Source organism: Ahaetulla prasina, chromosome 11, assembly GCF_028640845.1.
Source record: "Ahaetulla prasina isolate Xishuangbanna chromosome 11, ASM2864084v1, whole genome shotgun sequence".
In the NCBI taxonomy this organism is placed as follows: Eukaryota; Metazoa; Chordata; class Lepidosauria; order Squamata; family Colubridae; genus Ahaetulla; species Ahaetulla prasina.
In genome coordinates, this window is record NC_080549.1 from 14,643,834 (window position 1) to 14,650,597 (window position 6,764).

The window sequence follows — 6,764 nt, forward strand, 5'->3', positions numbered from 1 at the left end:
TTTTTACTGATGAGATGGCTGAGGGTTGTGTGAGAGAGTCAGAGACTGTCCTGTTTTGATGACAAAGCCATCTGACCCGTGGCCTGGAATCTCCCTACATGGAATTCCAAGGGATTCTCTATCTAACATTGTTGACATTGTTGAGAAAGAAAGATTGACGGAGTCAGTTCTGTGTTTAAATGGAAACAACTTCCTCTTCTCCTTCTCCACCTCCTCCTCCTCCTCCTCTTCCTCCTCCTCTTCCTCCTCCTCCTCCTCCTTCTCCACCTCCTCTTCTTCTTTTTCTCCTCCTCTTCTTCCTCCTCCTCCTTCTTCTCCTCCTCCTCCTCTTCTTCTTCCTCCTCCTCCTCCTCCTCCTCCTCCACAAATATTCAATGTTCTTTATTTTTCCTAGCTTGCATTCCAGGTTTCATTTACATGGTTTGCTTATTTGGCCATTCACATGTTATATAAACTCAGATATGGGCATTTGTTAGTTTTAAGATATCCCAGAGGTACAGAAACAGTGCCCATACGAGTGCAATTGCTAAACCTTATTGGTACTTATTAATAGTGGGATATATTAGCTGAAGGTTAACATCTGGAAGATTGCTCCACCTTGGTTGAGCATGCTTAATGCTTCTTAGTTGAAGCAACCCATTTACTTTATCTTGGGACTATAAAGCAGGCTGAGCTTAAGCCGGACAGCAACAGCCAAGGTACCATATCGGAGATGTGAATTCCAAGTCTCAGAATTCTGGCACTTCGTTCAGGATCCCATTCATAAATCATAGCATGGGAAAGATGTCACCTATTTCCAACCAGCTCTCCCCCTCCAAAAACTATTTACTTTCCTGCGCCATATTTTCTTGTCCATTATGTCTGGAAGTTGAGGCCATGGCAACTGGAGTTCTTTGTTTGGCGGCTCTAACCCCAACCCCAACCCAACCCAACCCAACCCTAACCCTAACCCTAACCCTAACCCTAACCCTAACCCTAACCCTAACCCTAACCCCAACCCCAGCCCTAATACTAACCCAACCCTAACACTTACCTGCTTATCCAAGTAGCTTCTTCAGTCTGAGCAAGTTGGTTAGGGGACCAAATACACCCATGTTCTCCAGGGTGGTTTCAGTTCCATCCTGGCTAGAGAATTCCCACCCTGGAGTGATGTGGGAATGGAGATTTTGTAGTACCCTTCTCCTGCCATGCCCACCGAGCCATGCCTACAGAACCAGTAGTAAAAAAAATTGAATTCCCTCACTGGGAGGGGGGATTAGAGATAGCTGGGATGTGTAGCCAAAACAAAATACTTTCACTTGGGAACCAAGAACGTCCTCACACCTGGCCAGAGGAAGGAGGAGTGATGTCCCCAGACCAGCAGACGCTGCCCTGATTGGGCCATGTGAGTGATTGTTTGGGATTTTAAAACTTTCACTTTTAATTAGGTGAAAACTGAGGGATTCTTCAGAGTTGGTTTTCACCAGATATGTGTCCATATGTTATTTCCAATAAAGCTATCCTTTGAGGAACCTATCTGCCTCTGAGTTCTTGCTTGCAATGGATCTGACTAGGTGACTCAGTGGCTAAGACACTGAGCTGGTCGATCAGAAAGATCGGCAGTTCGGCAGTTCGAATCCCTAGTACGGGACTCCTGCCTGAGCAGGGGGTTGGTCTATATGACCTCCAAGGCGCCTTCCAACTCTGTTACTGTGACTGTTTCCGACCTACAACCTCTTCCCCCCCCAAATCAGTTGGGATGGAGGCAGTGGGCGGGGAAGAGAGATGGAGGGAGACTTTGCTCATGTCCAAAGATATGTGAAAAAAAATTTTTTTTAAAAAAAGGAAGGGACCAATGCAGCCTGACTAGGTGGCTCAGTGGCTAAGATACTGAGCTTGTCGATCAGAGAGGTTGGCAGTTCGAAACCCTAGTACAGGTTTCCTGCATGAGCAGGGGGTTGGACTAGATGACCTCCAAGGTCCCTTCCAACTCCGTGACTGTTATTGCTTGGAACCCCAACACATTGAACATTGACACTGAAGCCGCTGGGTGAGGTCATCAGTGGTTTCGGGGTGAGTTATCATCTGTACGCTGATGATACTCAGCTGTACTTTTCCACCCCGGACCACCCCAATGAAGCTGTCGAAGTGCTGTCCCGGTGCCTGGAAGCCGTACGGGTCTGGATGGGGAGAAACAGACTCAGGCTCAATCCCTCCAAGACGGAGTGGCTGTGGATGCCGGCACCCCGGTACAGTCAGCTGCAGCCGCAACTGGCTGTGGGGGGCGAGTTATTGGCCCCAACGGAGAGGGTGCGCAACTTGGGTGTCCTCTTGGATGGGCGGCTGTCATTTGACGATCATTTGGCGGCCGTCTCCAGGAGGGCCTTCCACCAAGTACGCTTGGTGCGCCAGTTGCGCCCCTTTCTTGACCGGGATGCCTTATGCACGGTCACTCATGCCCTTGTCACTTCCCGCTTGGACTATTGCAATGCTCTCTACATGGGGCTGCCCTTGAAGTGCACCCGGAGGCTGCAGCTAGTTCAGAATGCAGCTGTGCGGGTAATAGTGGGAGCGACTCGTTGCTCCCATGTAACACCAATCCTGTGCAGCTTGCACTGGCTTCCTGTGGTCTTTCGGGTGCGCTTCAAGATTTTGGTTACCACCTTTAAAGCGCTCCATAGCTTAGGACCCGGGTACTTATGGGACCGCCTGCTGTTACCTTTTGCCTCCCACCGACCCGTACGCTCACACAGAGAGGGCCTTCTCAGGGTGCCGTCCGCCAAGCAATGCCGGCTGGCGGCCCCCAGGGGAAGGGCCTTCTCTGTTGGAGCTCCTACGCTCTGGAATGAACTTCCCCCTGGTTTACGTCAAGTGCCTGATCTTCGGACCTTCCGCTGTGAGCTGAAAACGCACCTATTTATTCAAGCGGGACTGGATTGATATTTTATTGGGGTATTTATGTCTTATGATTTTAAATGGTTTTAAAAATTTTGGCCATGTTATAATATTTCTTTTTAATTTCTTTTTAATGTTTATATATTGTATTTTTACTAGGCTGTACACCGCCCTGAGTCCTTCGGGAGAAGGGCGGTATAAAAATTGAAATAAATAAATAAATAAATAAATAAATTGTCTATGTGTAAGGAGGATGAGGAATTGACTCTCTTGGTGGGGGAGAATCTTTTTTTTTTAACCACCTTGCTAAAGACAGTTTTACTTCTCATTGAAAAGGGAGGGGGGCATGACTGGGGAACTTCGGCTCCCTTCGGTGGGAGGGGGTGAGGTGGGGGGAGCTGGTCCTCCACCCCACCTCACTAGCCAACTCCAAGTCATTCTCTCCTTCCTCTTTAGTGCATTCAGGCTGATTCATGGCAGTTTATTATTGGATTGTGAAAGCAGACTCTGGGCTGGATAGTAAATGGAAAGACACACACAGGAAGAGAAAAAAAAAATAGAAAAGAAAATGCAGAGAAAGTGCTAATGGGTCTCGGAAATAGCTCCTTGCTTTCCTTTCCCCCATGCTCCTTTGGATGAGGAAGCCTGGAACTTTTTAGGGGTTTCTTGGCTCCAAAATTAGCCTCTCGGCCTTTTCTTTTCTTTTTCTTTTTCTAATCAGCATTTTGAACATTAGGAGGAAGCCAGGGAGAGAAATGGCCCATCAGGAAGAAATCAGGAATCGAGTTAGTCCACCCATCTCCTATATGATTGATAAAGGAACCGTATCAGTTAGATCTGTGATCCAATGCCTTTTAAAAATGAGACCTTCTTGGGTTCAGTGGAATAAGCTGTCATTCCAACTGCTGCCTTAAACAGGAACTTGCTGTGCTTGTGTCTGAATCAGAAAGGAAAGATGGAGAGATGGACACAGGGAGGGAGGGAGGCAGGCAGGAAGGAGCAGGGTGATGGGAATGAAAAAATGAAAGGAAACGGGGTGGGGAGAAAAGGAATAAGGAAGGAAATGAGGGAGAAAGGAAGGCAGGAAAGCAGGAAGGAACAGGGTGATGGGTGAGAAAATGAAAGGAAACGGGGAGGGGAGAAAAGGAATGAGGAAGGAAATGAGGGAGAAAGGAAGGCAGGAAAACAGGGAGGAACAGGGTGATGGGTGAGAAAATGAAAGGAAATGGGGAAGGAAGAAAAGGAATGAGGAAGGAAATGAGGGAGAAAGGAAGGCAGGAAAGCAGGCAGGCAGGCAGGAAGTTAATGAGGAAGGGAGGAAGGGAATGAGGGAGAAAGGCAGGCAGGCAGGCAGGCAGGCAGGCAGGCAGGCAGGAAGGAAGGAAGGAAGGAAGTTAATGAGGAAGGGAATGAGGGAGAAAGACAGGCAGGCAGCAAGCAAGCAAGCAAGCAAGAAAACTGAATGGAGGCTGAACTGGCTCACTTGCCAGAGTATTAAAACCAAAAGTTATTCTTGCTTCCTATTTGCAGTTAAACCTTGAGATGCTGATTCAAGAAAAGGACAAAGTAGTTTCCCTTTGCTCTCCGGAAGATGCTCCAATTAAGTAAGTGCTACAAGGAGAACATTCATCTCATTGAACTCAATGCCGTTTACTTCTCAGTAAGCATGGGCCGCATTCCTGATGCAAAACAAACTCGCCCAAGGTAGAGAATGTGCATCTTTCTTGGACAACCTATGTAACATGCACGACCATATAATCGCAACCAGGGTGGGAAGTTGTGTGCAGGCAAATGTACCCACAAAATAGAACCTGGAAAAATCCGGATCACAGTGCTGAGGATCATCTGTTCAGATTCTGCACCCATCTCATCAGCAGTCCAGTGTTTCTCAACCTTGGTCACTTTCAAAGATTGTGGACTTCAACTCCCAGAAGGCTGGTTGGGGATTTCTGGGAGTTAAGTCCAAACTTCTTAAAGTTGCTGAGAAAACACTGGTCCAGACACTGAATCTCCAAACCTGTTGAGACTCTAGAAAGAGTGCAGAGAAGAACAACCAGGATGATTAGGGGACTGGAGGCTAAAATATACGATGAATGGTCGCAGGAACTGGGCATGGTTGGTCTAGTGACGAGAAGGACTAGAGGAGATAGGGTAGCAGACTTCCAATATTTGAGGGGCTGCCAAAGAGAGGGGGGTGTCAAGCTATTTTCCAAAGCACCTGAAGGCCAGACAAGGAATAATGGATGGAAACTGAACAAGGAGAGATTCAACCTGGAAATAAGGAGAAATTTTCTGACAGTGAGAGCAATCAACCCATGGAACAGAAGTTGCTTTCTGAAGTTGTGGGAGCTTCATCCCTGGAAGCTTTCAAGAAGAGACTGGACTGCCATCTGTCTGAAATGGGGTAGGGTCTGCTTGTGCGGGGGGAGGGTGGGTTGGACTAGATGACCTACAAGGTCCCTTCCAATTCTGTTAATCTGTTAAACCTGTCCAGCCCATAGAAATTGGTGTCTGATTTTCCCTCCCACCTCCATCCTTCTGCTTCCTTCTTTCTAGATGCGATTTGCTTAATTGCAGAAGAAACGGAACTGAGTTTTCTATCGGTATTATATTACTAACATTAAGTACCATAATGTCATTATATAGATGATGCTCTAAGCAGAAGAGGCTTTGCTCCTAAGTTATCATGACTATTATGATGGATAAAGATTATTCCACCTGTTCTACATAGGAGTTTCCCTTCATTCTGTCCCCACAACAACCCTGTGAGGTAGGATAGTTAAGAAACTAGCCCAAAGCCACTTAAGAGTATATCTATGACCAAGGATGAACCCGAATCCAGATCTCAGTATTCTTATTGTCTATGGAGATTCTCAATCATCCAGGTTATGGGAAAAAGGTACTTTTTCAAGAGGCAACTGGACTTTCTGTTTTTTCTTTGAAGACATTTCACTTCTCATCCAAGAAGCTTCTTCAGCTCTGACTGGCTGGGGGGGAATAGAAAATTGCAGACTACTGAAAAAATTGCAGACTACAGGAATCATTTTTGCTTCAGTCTGAGATACAGAAGAATGTAAATGACCAGCTGTCTGCAAGGAGTATAGATCCTTCCATTCTCCACCAGGCAGTCAGAGCTGAAGAAGCTTCTTGGATGAGAAGCGAAACATCTTCAAAGAAAAACAAGAAAGTCCAGTTGCCTCTTGAAGAAGCATTTTTGGGATACTATTCTTATTCTTAACAACTACATTATATTGGCTCTTAAGAACTCTTGTAGTTTTTAGATTGTGTGTTTCTTATTTTCTTATTTTCTGCTTAAAGTTCTTTTTCCAGTGCTAATACAACACAGTTTATTAATTTTCGGCAGGACCTTTGTAAACCAAGGCTTATGGCATAGCATATTGTAGACAGCTAACCAACTGTGATTTGTTCAATAAACCACGATTAAAATAGGGTTAAGCCATGGCAGCCCTAACCATGTGCTAAGAATAGCTGTCCTGGATTTCAAAGCCAGCTTTTGAGATTTCTCATCCCATGGATAGTTTTTTGCTGCTTTTTCCCTGCTGGGAAACTCTGCCAATGGCCTTCCTGTTGCACAGTAACATGTTCCAGGATTATAAACTGTCCATTCTTTGAGCCTCCCACCCCCCCACATCCCATTGATCTGAGTACTTAAAAGCTCCAATAATGCATTTGTGCTGAGAACTCAGGTGCGCTCTCTCTCTCTATGTGTGTGTGTGTGATTGCTTATTTTATTTGTCACTACTTTCAAGTCGTTCAGCTGGCTCAGTGGCTAAGACACTGAGCTTGTCGATCAGAAAGGTCGGCGGTTCGAATCCCTAGTAGAGGTCTCCTGCGTGAGTAGGGGTTGGACCAGATGACCTCCAAGGTCC